Genomic DNA, 14,648 nt, shown 5'->3' on the forward strand with positions numbered 1-14,648 from the left:
CAGAAGGCTGAGGCAAGAGGATGGTAAATTTGACTATAGTCTGGCCTATCTTGTAAGGCCCTATCTCAAAACAACAATAAGACATGTATGTAGTCAGACATACTGTCTTAGTTAGGGTTTCATTTCTATGAAGAGACACCTTGACCAAGGCAACAGAGGGAGAGCATTTAATTGGGGCTGGCTTACAGGTTCAGAGGTTCAGTCCATTATCTTCAAGGCAGGAGCATGGCAGTATCCAGGCAGGCATGGTATAGGAATATTTGAGAATTCCACATCTTATTCCAAAGTCAAACAGGAGAAGACTAGCATCCAGGCAGCTAGGAGGAGAGTCTACAAGCCCACCCCCACATTGTCACACTTCTTCCAATAAGGCCAAGCCTTCTTTAACAAGGCCACACCTCCTAATAGTGCCACTCCCTGGGCCAAGCATATTCAAACCCACACATACTAACAATACAAGAGGCTACGGGAAAGGATTCTAGCCATGAGAGAAATCCCATCTTCCACTGATCTCTGGTTTCCTTTCTGAGGCAATCGTAAGTGATGTTTTCTTGCGGTGCTTCCAGAAAATCTCTATGCACTTACAAGTGTTATATATTATTTATGTACAACATACATGTAAGAATATATATATATACATATATATATATATATATACATATAAACACACACACACACACACACATATATATATACATATACATATATATATATGCATTTATACATTTTTTAAGATAACCAAATAACATGGTATATACCTATAGTCCCAGCACCAGGGAAACTGATGCAGGAGGATTGCCTAATGATCAAGGCTAACCTGAGTGGCATAGTGAGACCCTCTCTCAAAAAATAGACATTTAGAAAATATCACTGTCTATTTTTATATTTGTAGATATTTCTACACACATACAATGTTAATATATTCGGTTTAAAAACTGCTAGTAGGACTATTCCCTAATGGCCTTCTGTATATTTACTTCCTTCTTTTTAGTGACAGTAGGCCATTCAGATGAGCTGTGCCAAATTGCTTTCAGCAGTTCAAAGTTGGCAAAGTGTAGACAGTTTCATTTGGTTGAAATAACACAGTACGAGATCATTTAATTAATCAGTTTAGTGGAAGGAAATTGGTGGTTTTAGGACAGTACACTAATCTCACCATTTTTGGGGGCGGGGTAGTGTATATGACAAGTTTTAATGTAAAGAATAGGACGTGTGTGTGTGTGCGTGGGGGGGGGGAGGGAGAGAGAGACACGGAGGGAGGGAGAGGGAGGAAGGGAGAGAGAGAGAGAGACAGAGACAGAGAAACACAGAGACAGACAGACAGACAGACAGACAGACAGAGAGACAGAGAAAAAGATGTGTGCTGGCACTGCCCCAGCTCAGGGCTAAGACTGTGCTTTGAAGGGCAAGTAGATTGACAGTGATCTCCTGTATCTTAGCGCCCTCCTCACCTCCATCTTTTTGATGTCTTTGGTCCATTTTGTTTGTCTTCCTATTGACTAGGTACATTTTTTTCCTCTTTACTCATTCTATTTTTCACTTGTATCTCTTCTCCTGTCAGCTGAGTAGGACTTCAGGTAGTTACATTTAGGTTGCTGTGTGATAAACAAGATGATTTTCTGTCCAACTTAATTTCCCAAAGGCAAAAAAATATGCAGGCTTGAAAGAGATGTTGGCTTGAAAAAGGCAACTGGGAGCAGTAAGGTTTCCATTCTTGGTTTGCCTCTTTAACCTTCTGTATGTTCCCTGTGAGGTGGAGTCCCCTTTAGACTTGGTGCTGTAGGTATTTCATATGCATTTCGTAGGTATCAATGGTCTGAAAGGACATTGCTATAAACTCTGAATGTGAATAAGTCTGTGTGCGCCTTTTGTTGGCCTGTGAGTACAGTAATATTTCATTATGCCTCAATGGCTGGAGATTGTTGCTCTACTTTCAAGGTGGCATGGATAATGGTCAGTCATATGGTGGTACACTCGGATGAGAACTGTCTCCATGACTTTCAGCCATTGAATTATCTCAGCCTGCTTAGCAGTGGTGGTGCATGCCTTTAATCCCAGCACTTGAGAGGCATAGGCAGGCAGAATTCTGAGTTCGAGGCCAGCCTGGTCTACAGAGTGAGCTCCAGTACAGCCAGGGCTACATAGAGAAACACTGTCTCAGAAAAAAACCAAAAAACCAAAATACCAAAAAAAAAAAAAACCCAAACAAACAAACAAAAAGAAAGAAACAAACAAACAAATAAACAAAAACCAAAAAAAAAAAAAAAAAAACAATAAAAGAATCATCTCAGCCAAGGTCAGAAAGCTTTGTGTGTCAAAAATGTCTCCTGACTAAGTAATGGATTTCTTATTTTGTTTTACATTCATGTATATTCATTGTTAATTCTGAATGGCTATAAGTTGTTCTCTAAATTTAGCAAACACAGAACACAGTCAGCTGATGAGTACCTTGCTTTTAATTAATCATGAAAGTAGCTTTACAGTGAGGCAATTTTGACTTCTGTTTTTCTTTGCTTTATGAGATATAGTTTAGGCAATTAAAACATTATTACCTGATATGGTGGTGCACGACTTTAATCCCACCACTTGGGAGGCAGAGGCAGATGGATCTCTCTGAGGTTGTAGCCTTCCTGCTTTATGTTGTAAGTTCCCCGGACATCCAGGGTTACACTGAAAGACCTTGTCTCAAAAAAACAGAACAAAATAAAAAACCCACCACCCCAAAACTAATAAACGGACAAACAAACAAAGCAACATTCTACCACCGTGGATTATTATTAATTTTTAATCATGATTTCTCCAGGGAGGAGACAATAGGGCATTTGGTCACTGACTTTCAAATTGTAAATCATTTTGTCTTGGGAGGTCATGGGAGTTTCTACCTAGTGTTTAAAACAGAAACAATAAACCACAAGGTATCGTTAAGAATCTTCAGCCTCTGTTCTGTGTGGAAATATTGGGATCTAGGTCCAAATAAGATGAGAAGGGAGAAGTAATACCAAAGGTTTCCAGACAAGTTGGAGGCCAAGAGGAACATCTGCTTTCATCTGGGGCAGAACTCTGCCTACTTTCCTAAAGATCAAGTGCCAAAGATGACTACCTTTGGGGCTATTAGGATTCCCTCAGAATGGCTCATCTCTGAGAATGATGGTCCAGGGAAAAAGGTAGAAGAGGGATGAAGTGATGTTTGTCAGAGGGTGCAAAATTTCTGTCAGACTGATTAAGTAAGGTCTGGAGTATAGAACAAGTTGATTTTGATATAAACTATGTACAAAGCAAAGATAAATAAAAAAGAAAGACTTGCATCCCAAAGGTCCATCATTCTCCTCAAGTCTAAGTGTTTGTTCTTACCTTTACCAGAACTCAGGAGACCTCTGTTCATCCAGGTCTTAGGTCTCATCGAAAATACAGACCTGAACCAGCTGTGGCCAAGTGTTCCTGTTCTGCCTCAAGCTTCAGAGACACTGGAGGGGCAGCCTTGGCCTTCAGGTGGCAGCCATTCCAGGCCCTCTGTCAGCTAATGGAGTCTTCCACAGAGTCCTGTCATCTCAAAAATAGAAGCTTGGGTATTCCAAAGATTGTGATGCCACTCTACAGTCATGATGAGTTGGTTACATGAGACTATACAAGTTAACTAATGTCTGTATGACTGTTTTCCTTATTTGAAAGTGAGTAATGACATCATCTGAGGAGTGGTTGCTAAGAATAAAATCACTGATTAACGTGAATGATAGGTCTGTACAGAGCATGGGCTTAGTTTTCTGGGTCCAGTGCAAAGAGCTGGGAGAGTTCAAAACAAAACTAATAGAAACAACAAGAATACTAACAACAACAATTTTTTAAAAACCTGAGTGCAGAAACACAGGCATGTACCAACTCTGGCTAACTTTTGTATGCTTTTATAATAAACAAACAAACAAAAAACCAAACATTCCGATCCCCAACTCCTTGACGTCCCCAGTGGTGTCTGGGTACATAGGAGGATTGGGACCACCATTTTCAACTCCTCATGGTTCCCAGGAGCTTCTGGGTTCCCAGGACTTTGAGAACCACAGCCTCCACTGGATTCCCCCTCCCCCCAACCCTGCTCTTTTCACCCAGAGAAACACAGGCTTGGCCCCCTATCTGTGACTGTGTTTCAGCCTTCCCTGAGCAATGTGGCTCAGCACCCCAGGGGCTAGGAAGAAACACAGGCTAATATCCCTGAGTTTTGCCTTCCCCAAGTGGCACATTGGTGGCATTCCTGACCCCTAGAGGGAAGGCAGAGACACAGAATGATGCCTTTACTGTATGCTGTCAGCAGTGCCTGATCTCTCTGCTCTGTTTTTGATATCTGTGCTCACAGGTATGGGGTATGAGGCAGAATGTCACTGTGGTTGATTTGCACTTCCTTGGTGCTTGGGGATAACAAACCCTTATCATAGAAATTAACATTTAGAGTCCTACTTGCTATCATGTGCCAACATACATCCTAATAGATTTAATAGTTGGTTTGTTAAATGAATTTTTAATTGAAATTTGTTATATAGAGCTTCTATTGCTGCAATATCATAACCAAAGTAACTTGGGAAGAAAAGTTTATTTGGCTTATACTTCCACATCACAGCTCATCATGGAAGGAATCTGGACAGGAACTCAAACAGTATAGAAATCTGGAGACAGGAGCTGATGCAGAGGCCACTGGGGAATGCTGCTTACTGGCTTGTTCCTTATGGCTTGCTCAACCTAATTTCTTATAGAACCTAGGACCACCATGCAAGTGACGGTCCCACCCACAATGGGCTGGGACTGCATCCACCAATCTAATTAAGAAAATGTCTTCTAGGTATAGCAACAGCCTGATCTTGTGGAGGAATTTTCTCCATTGAGCTTCCCTCCTCTCAGATGCTTTCAGCTGGTGCCTAGTTGACATAAAGTTAGCCAGCACAGAATTGTTCTGGCCAAAATTTACTTTTCCAATGAAAGCAGTGATTCAGTGAGCTTATGTCCCTGGAATTCCCTGATATCAACAAGTTGTCATCATCAGAACCCCCTTAGCAAATGCTCTCAACAGAACATTCTTTGAATCAGTGGCCAAAGTGGTGTTCCCCTAACAGCCAGAAGACCAGGGCCACCAATCTGATCTGCTTGTAGAAGTCACTCTCTAACTCACTTGCAAACATCCACAGCTTCATAGCAATCCATGCAGCAACCTTTCCTTTGAAACCTTCAAAACCACTACAAGAACAAACCTGAGAGCTGAGATTGACTTGAATTAATCTTGTGGTGAAAAAATAAATAGAGTGGAGTGTTTCCTCCATCTCTGGTCCACGAAGAGATCAACAAGCATCTTTAAAAGTGAACATGCAATCCAAAATCAAATCCCAGGAAAGAAACCAGTAGAAACAATTTGTCCTTTGTCAGGAACTCTTTCTCGAATGACGGGAGGAAAATTCCAGATATCGGCTGGTCCATTTCTTCAGCTGTGAAGATTTGATATTTAATGGCAGTAGATGATAGATGAGAGGCTTCATTCAATGTTTCAAAAGATTTTTAATCTCACAGATGAGAACATAGGCAAACCCAAGGATGAGGTGATATATCTTTTAAATTGAGTCTTACAACTACTGCATCATAATGTCACTCTGTTGGGTTGGTTATTTATCTTGGTGCATTGGTTGTGGCTGTGTATCGTACCATGGTATCTTTTCCAAATATAAAAGCTGAAAGACTTCTTCAGTGCAATCTACAGCTACAAAAACCTCCAGCAAAGTGGCTGGAGGCTCAGTGGTGGAGCATTTGCCTGCCCAACATGTACAAGGCCCCAGACTCTAGCCTCAGCAACACAAACAACATCAATAACAACAAGCCAACAACAAATGAACCATACAAACTACACACTGTTGTGCTGTAGAGGGAGAGAGTAAACTTAAATAATTTACTGTCACAGAAACGGTAGTTAAGCACCTAACTATCACTGTCGTGAGATCCAAGCACACAAAGATAATAATTAAAATATGGTTCTGAATACAATTTAATGTTTGTTATATATTAACAAACAAGTAATATACAAATTTGGTAGATAGCAGGGAACTTAATACATGTTCATCTCTTTCCTTCTCTCTACCAAAAAATTATGACAGAGAGAGACAGAGAAAGAGAGAGCAAGAGAGAGAGAGAGAGAGAGAGAGAGAGAGAAGACGTCAGCTTTTTTTTCCACTGTGTTCTGGGTCAGGCCAACTTGAAACTCACTGTATGTTGAGGATGAATTTCTGCTTCCCACACGTCTACCTGTAGAGTTCTGAGATTGCAGACATGAGACACCATACCTACCTTACACAGTGCTAGGGATTGAAACAAGGGCTTTGTATATACTAGCTAGGTAAACACTCCACCAACGGTGCTACATCCCAACCTGTAAAATGCCACGTTTTACAGAAAAGAAAAGAAAAGAAAAGAAAAGAAAAGAAAAGGAAAGGAAAGGAAAGGAAAGGAAAGGAAAGGAAAGGAAAGGAAAGGAAAGGAAAGGAAAGGAAAGGAAAGGGAAAAGGAAAGAAAAGAAAAGAAAAGAAAAGAAAAGAAAAGAAAAGAAAAGAAAAGAAAAGAGAAAAGGAAAGAAAAAAGAAAAGGCAGGTACATTTCTAGATAGTAGGCAACAACTTTATTACTAACTTGAGATAAGAGTTGGTATCTTGTTTTATTACCAAAATTCTTGCTCCAAAGGAGAGAAAGATAATTAAAGCTTAAAATAGTATGAAAAGTGAAGCCAGCTGACAATAGTCAGGAAAGGAAGCATCTGGTTTGGACTCAGGAAAAAGCCCACTCAGGTAGAGTCCCCACTGCCCCTGCCTGCCCTGGGTCTCCTTGGGTAAAGGAGACTTGGGTGCCTGGAGGAAGAAAAGGCCCAGGAGCTGTCTTCCTGCAGACTTCCAGGAGAACAGAAAGAAATGCCTAGATTATAGTCCAGCTTTGCTGAGTTTTTGGAGAGGACCTTCATGCCTGCAAAGGAAAAGGTGAAACCTGAAGATACAGCTCCAAGTGACAAGGCTTGCTCTGAGGCTATGATAGCTGATGAAGAATTATGTTCCTCTTAAGGAAATAAGAAAGGAACGGAAGAAGAATGAAGACTCAGATACTCACAAAAGACTACCGCTTGCTATCTTCCTGCTTCATTCTGAATATTGTCCAAAGATCATGAATGGATCCCGGGGCTTGTCCACTGGGAATGTAGCAAGGAAATTGGGTGAGATGTGCTCTGAACAGACAGCCCAAGATAGACCACCATGTGAAGAGAAGGCAGCTGAACTAAAGGAAGTATGAGCTACAGGATTTTGCATGCCTTGAGAGGGCAGAGGTGATGCAAGATAGAAGGGCCCTGGTGGGCCAGGAGGCTCAAGGAAGAATGAATAGATGAAGAAGAGGAGGAAGAGAAGACAGAGGAGGAAGAGGAGAAGGAGGATATAGAAGAAGGAGGAGGAGGAGGAGGAGGGGAGGGGGACAAGGAGAATAAGAAGAAAGTGGAGGAGGAGAACAAGAAGAGGAAGGAGGAGAAAAAGAAGAGGGAGGAGGGACGGGGTAAGGACAAGGAGGATGAAGATGAGGAGGATGAGAAGGAGGAGAAAATGAGGCAGAGGAAAACCAAATGGTTAGTCTGCGATTCCCATGGAATTTGTGGAGGCCCAGTTACTTATTTCATTAGAAATGTGAAACTTAAGTACAGCTTGACACTGGCTTCTCTATAAATATCATACAGTTTTTTGTTTTGTATAGGATCCCTACCTACTTCAAGGCTCAGGAAACAGTATTGAAGAAGCTACGAAAAGAGTGAGTGTAAAAACCTGATGAATGGAGAAGAATACTGTGAGAGGCTGGCCTCTGAACACACCATGGCTGTTACACACAGACATTCACAGCAGCTGTGTTTACCCATGCAAGCCCTTCACAAGATCCAGAGAGTTAAACTTTCCACTGTGGAGGGGGAGGGATTCTCAATACCCCATCCCCTTCCCTTGCTGAGTTGCTAATGGCAACTGATAACTGCTAAAGGACAGAGAGCCACTTTTCTTTGAGAAAGGTGGCCATTGGCAGGTTTCCCACACCCCTGTGTATGACCCAGCAGGCATGCATATATACAGGCAGCACCAGTTGGACTTAGTGGGTGATTTTATGAAACAACATGAAGTTGGGAGGAATACAGGAGACTTGTTGAGGGAAGTGTGGAGGTTCAAGTGTATGGGAGACCTGTTGGGGGCAGGAGGTGATAGTGGTAATGCTAGAGGGAGTGAACAAGGAATGACTACAACTAAGATACATTGTATACACCTATGAATGGATTTTATTGTATGTTATCAGGATGTAGCTCAGTAGTGGGTGCTTGCAGTGCTAACTTAATATTCACAAGGTCCTGAGTTCAATCCCTAGTACTGTGGTAGAGAAAGAAGTTTTCAATACAGTCTGTAGCTCCCCCTCCCCCCAGGGTTTGTTTATGTGTTCATTTGTTTGTTTGAAGCAGTTTCTCTGTCATCAAGCTAGGCTTACACTCACACAGATCCCCCTGCTCCTGCCTCCTTGGTGATGCAGTAATGGTTACTCCACCACCATCTGCAAGCTGGAGGTTTTTTGGAGGCTACTATATACTTAGATTTTTAAAGTTTTGATGTTGAGTGTTCATAAATACTTAGTAGTTTCTTTAATGTCTTGCATGTGGTAACAGGGCCAATTTCATAGGCATTCATACTACTAGTATCTCCTTTTTAAGGATGTTTGTAATACAATTGTGAACATTAAAATATAAAAAATATTACTAGAGAACATCATGAATAATGTACATACTAGTTTATAAACAGAAGTGAAAATGTGAGGTGTGACATCACCGCCTATCTTTGCATCCTCCACTCTTTCTCCTGGCTCTGTTCCTCCTTTATGCAAGCTCATAGAAGTAAGGAAGGGAAGGAAGGAAGAAAGCAGGGAGGCAGGGAGGAAAAGAAAGGGGGGAGAGAGGGGTAGAGGGATGGATGGAGGGAGAGATGGAGGTAAAGGGAAGGAGGGAAGGGAAAGAGGAAACCCACATACACTATAATAAAAAAAGAATTATTCAGAGGCTCATGGTATCAACACTGTTCTCACAATAATGTATTCATTGTGAAACCATCTAAATATGTTTTCAAGCATTGTTATACAAGGGTCTCATCATTTCCCTCCCATCTTTAAAGCCACCAAGAACTGACAGACTTCCCTTGCATTCTAACATACTGTTCAACCCAAAACATTTCAACTCTGTGGAAGTGAAAACGAAAAGCAAAATAAAACACAACATAGCCCAAGTCTGCAAGAGAACCCAGTTTAAAGAAAAGGTAATTCAAAATTCCTGATAATTATTCAGTCTTTAGAAATCATTTGAAAGGGTGGGAAGGATCAGGGTTTCAAGGCCTTTGAGAGACATTGCCTCACAAAGCCAAAGGAATAAAAACTACTTGCACCTTTGTGCCTATGTTACCCAGAACTAGTAGTGTCTCACTTGGATCCCCTGAGTGGCAGCTGTCACTCAGTTGAAATCTGAGTTTTTCTATGGGCCTTACAGGAGAGAGTGTCATCATGGTACCCTCTGGGGTTGTTATGGTGGATGTGAAGAGAACATCTACTTCCTCCCTCAGCATTGCTGTGAGAATGTCCGGGTGATCACATGGTGTGCCCTATCTGAACATCTTGCCTGATCAACATAACCTTCTTAGATCACAGTCGCCTGTCCATACTTGACCAAAACAAAGCCTGAGACAGAGTGCTTAGAACAAAAAAACAAAAAAAAACAAAAAAAAAAACAGTACACAGAATTAAACACGGGAGAGAAATGGAGAAAGTGGGCAGAATGACACAGGCACACATTTACAAAGCACCTGCCTTGCTCTGGGAACAGACAGAGTCAGATATGATTGGCCAGAGCAGTGGTTCTCCTCCTTTGTAATTGTCACTCTTTAATACAGTTCCTCATGACCTGAACCATAAAATTATTTCCATTGCTACTTCTTAACTGTAATTTTGCTATCGTTATGAGTCTTAATGTAAATATCTGATATGCAGGATATCCTGTACAGGGGTTGTGACCCACAGGTTGAGAAAGAACCACTGACATCGTGGTTGACAAAGCTGAGACTTTCAGTGCATTATAAACACGTGATATGCGAAACATTAAAATTGGGAAGCAGCAGAAACTCCATGCTTACAAACGCATTATAAGATCCTCCTGTTTAAAAAAGATTTTAAAAGTGGTGATGTGTGGTACAGAAAATGTTCTCAAATGAATGTGATGGCCGTGCGGGTAAAACCACCATTCTAGAAGCTGAAATAAAGATGGTCACGATTTCTAAGCTCCCCTGGGCTAGCACCACCTCTCTGTCTCTGTCTGTCTCTGTCTCTCTGTCTCTGTCTCTCTCTCTGTCTCTCTCTGTCTGTCTGTCTGTCTGTCTGTTTCTGTCTCTCTCTCTCTCACACACACAGACACACACACAGAAACACACACACACACACATACCTATGCACTTATTTTACACTCTGGGGCTTTTTGTTTTACAGATGTGGGTGTTTTTTGGGTTACTTGGGTTATTTTTATAAGGAGACAGGGTCTGTTATGTTCTTCCCACCTAATCCCTGACCTCAAACCATCCTCCTGCCTCAGTTTCCTGAGTAGCTGAATCTACAGCACACACCACCACGTTTGGGCATTTCAGACAGACGAGAGTACTTTTCTACCTAGTGCTTTCCTGACAAACATTTATTTTTATTTTTGTTTCGCTTTGCTTTTCTGAGATAGGGTTGAGCTTCATAGTCCTGACTGTGGATCAGGCAGACCTTGACATTGTTGGTGAACGTTTTTTTCCTAATGTGTAGTTTGCCAATTTGTCCTATTGGCTATGCCCTTTGTCTTATAGAAGCTTTTCAGTTTCTTGTGGCCCATTTATAAATTTTGATGTTAGAGTCTGAGCTATTGGACTTCTGTTTATGACATTTATCCCCATTCCCATGAGTTTGAGGCTCTTTCCTGCTTTCTCTTCAGTTAGATTCAGTGAATCTGGTTTTATGTTGAGTTCTTTAATCCACCTGGCCTTGAGTATTGTGCCAGGTGACAAATATGCATCTATTTTCATTTTTCTACATACTTACTCCAAGTTAGACCAGCGACATTTATTGAAGATGTTTCTTTTTGCATTGCATATTCATGACTTTGTCCATGATTAAGTGTCCATGAGTCTAGTTTAATTTCTCGGTCTTCAAATCATTTCTTTTTCTATTTTAAAACACTTTAATCTTACATTTCAAATGCTAGCTATTTTTCCGGTTTTCTGCCTAAAACCCACTTACCTCATGCCCCTTCTACTTACTTCTATGGGGGTGCTCCTCCAGGCACCCACACAGTGCTCTCTTGCTAGCCTAGCATTCCCCTACACTGGGGCATCGAGCCTTTAAAGGACCAAGGGCCTTTTCTCCCATTGATGTCCAACAAGGCTGTCATCTGGCACACATCTGCCTAGAGCCATGGGTCACTCCACGTGTGATTGGTGGTTTATTCCCTGGGAGTTCTAGGGGATATGGTTGGTTGACATTGTTGTTCTTCCTATGCTTGTAACCCCCTATAGCTCATTCAGTCCTTTCTCCAACTCTTTTACTGGGGACTCTATGCGCATTCCAAAGAGGGGCTGCAAAAATGTGCCTCTGTATTTGTCACTCTCAGGTGGAGCCTCTGAGGAGACAACTGTAGCAGGCTCATGTCAGAAAGCACTTATTGGCATCTTCCATAGTGTCTGGCCTTGGTGTCTGTATGTGGGATGGATCTTCAGGTGGGGAAGGCTCAGGATGGCTTTAGCTTCATTCTCTACTCCACACCTTATCTCCACATTTCTGCCTGTGTTTGCTTGCCTAAATGGTCCTGGTACCACCAACAAGGGGCTTACTCTATACAGGCTCAATTTTACCAACAAAAGGATTGTTGCAGAATTATACCATGGCACCAAGAAGGTCAACTACAGTATCTTAGGTCCAGCTAACCTGGTAGAGAATTGAAGACCTGAGCTATCTGGGGAAAGGAAGCAGCATGAAATGTCACACAGCTCTCTCTGAGGCAACTGCTAGAACTGGAATAGGGATATTTGTTTGTTTGTTTGTTTGTTTGTTTGTTTGTTTATTATAAGGTAGAGTTTGTACATGCCTGTAATTCCAGCACTCAGAAGGTTTTTTAAAAATTGTTGTAGTCAGTATTGCTGTTGTTTCTATTGGTTTTGTTTTGAACTCTCCCAGCTCTTTGCACTGGACCCAGAAAACTAAGCCCATGCTCTGTACAGACCTATCATTCACATTAATCAGTGATTTTATTCTTAGCAACCACTCCTCAGATGATGTCATTACTCACTTTCAAATAAGGAAAACAGTCATACAGATATTAGTTAACTTGTATGGTCTCATGTAACCAACTCATCATGACTGTAGAGTGGCATCACAATCTTTGGAATAACCAAGCTTCTATTTTTGATATGACAGGCCTCTGTGGAAGACTCCATTAGCTGACAGAGGACCTGGAATGGCTGCCACCTGAAGGCCAAGGCTGCCCCTCCAGTGTCTCTGAAGCCTGAGGCAGAGGTCAGCCAACAACACAGGAACACTTGCCCACAGCTGGTTCAGGTCTGTATTTTGGGTGAGACCTGAGACCTGGATGAACAGAGTTCTTCTGAGTTCTGGTAAAGGGGAGAACAAACACTTAGACTTGAGGAGAATATTGGATCTTTGGGATTTGTTAGTATTCTATTCTATTATTATTATTATTATTATTATTATTATTATTATTCTATAGTATTCTGCTATTTCTACTAATTTTAGTTTGAACTCTCCCAGCTATTTGCACTGGACCCAGAAAATTAAGCCCATACTCTGTACAGTCCTATCATTCATGTATTTATTGTAATCAACACAGTCATCAATAGTAAACTAAGTGTATTGGTTCATGGTTATAGTCTACTCTACTAAAATAAATGATTTGGACTGATTAACAATTTCTAGTGATTGTGTGAGTACAGGAACACATAAGAAGATATTTAACTGAAAATTAGTAAGTAGTTGCCCCTTTTTCTTAATCCATACATTGTAATATGTAAAGACAGAGTTATTTTGAAAACAAGACCTCTGGGGAAAAAAAAAAAACATTCCGCGAGCACATATTCAGCAAATGTTTAAAGTACAAACCTGAACAGAATTATGACAATGACATCTGGTCCCTACTCTCAGATCAGTCTGCTGACAAGACTTTGAAGGGGATTCAACATGAGCCTAGTGAATCACAGTTTGTTCATCTTCAGGAAGTCATTTCAAAAGATTTCAAAGTAAAAGTGAAGTGCTTAAGAAAGCATGAAAATATTGTTTCCCCAAGGAAGAAATCCTACCTCACTTCTCTAAGGAAGAAGCAAGATTAAAGGTAATTCTAATTTTAAAAACAGTATATGTCATTTGAGTGCAAAGATGCATCTGTGAGCCCACATCTGCAGAGCTTAAGAATGTCTAGACAACAGGATCTCAGCGTTGAACATGTCCTGCATCTTCTTCACACACTCAGTCCCAGCTGCATCCTTGTCCTTGACCATTAAAGCTATAAGGATACAGGTGTAAAATTCAGGGATCCTGTGATCCTGAGAATTGGGTGTGTCGCAGTTCCTGGGAGAAAAGTTGCCTGTGAGACTCTAAGATTCTTGTGTGACTAACTCCTGGGATTCTGGGATCCTGGGATCCTAAGATCCTGGTCGTGATAGAGTGAGTGAGTGGTAGTGGAGCCTCCTCTGTGGGCTGTGGGACTGTCCTCTGGGTTTGTACCCAAGTTAGACAAGTGCTAGAGTAAACATATGCAAGAAACGATGCCAGCAGTCCTGGGACAGGTGGTGACAAACTAAAACCTTTTAGTATCAGCATCCAGAGCAGAGGGGTAGAGGCTATGGCTCTTCTTGGTTGTTTGTCATGCCACTGAGCAGCCACCTCCTTATGTATTGTCCCTGATGCAGATGTTGCATGACAATCTGTAGATGCACAAGAATCTAAACTCCCTGATACTGAGTGCAATCTACAGTTGTCAGTTTTATCATCTTGTGGTATTAGGATATTTGATCTCTTTGTCTATTTTTACTTGCTGTAAAAGGAGCCTAGGGCAGCTCCTCATAACTCTCTGTGAGTGCTCAGCATAGCACATTCCTGGTTTGGTAATGTTTTCAATTGCAGGGTTAATCTGACCCCTTACAAGAGGATTTGTAGAGTCATATAGCACTTAACTATAACAACCTTTCTAGGGGTCAACTGATTGCAGACTGATAACAGCCACGTTCCCCTTTTGGTCCTCTACTTAAGCTTGTCTTAAACTTGAAATATCCTAAAAGTTACTCTCAAGATTATTGTCCCCAAATGACAGATGAGTCTGACTTGCTGTGTCCCTTTCAAGTCAAGTAACAACATTGATTTATGGGCTATGTAGTATATAAATTGCCTTGAATCTGCACTAGCTCCACTATGTTCATAGCAGCCTTAATTATGATAGCCAGTAGCTGGAAAGAACCAAGATTTCCATCAACAGAGGAATGGATACATAAAATACGGTACATTTGTACAATGAAGAACTAGTCAGCCATTAAAAAGAATGAATTCAT

At 41.3% G+C, this 14,648-nt stretch overlaps 1 long non-coding RNA gene across 1 annotated transcript in view; it reads left to right on the forward strand.

Moving 5' to 3' along the window:
• The window catches only part of Gm32041, a 145,646-nt gene that overhangs the window by 4,292 nt on the left and 126,706 nt on the right, over positions 1-14,648 (forward strand). The window lies entirely within an intron of this gene.

Source organism: Mus musculus, chromosome 14, assembly GCF_000001635.26.
Source record: "Mus musculus strain C57BL/6J chromosome 14, GRCm38.p6 C57BL/6J".
NCBI lineage: Eukaryota > Metazoa > Chordata > Mammalia > Rodentia > Muridae > Mus > Mus musculus.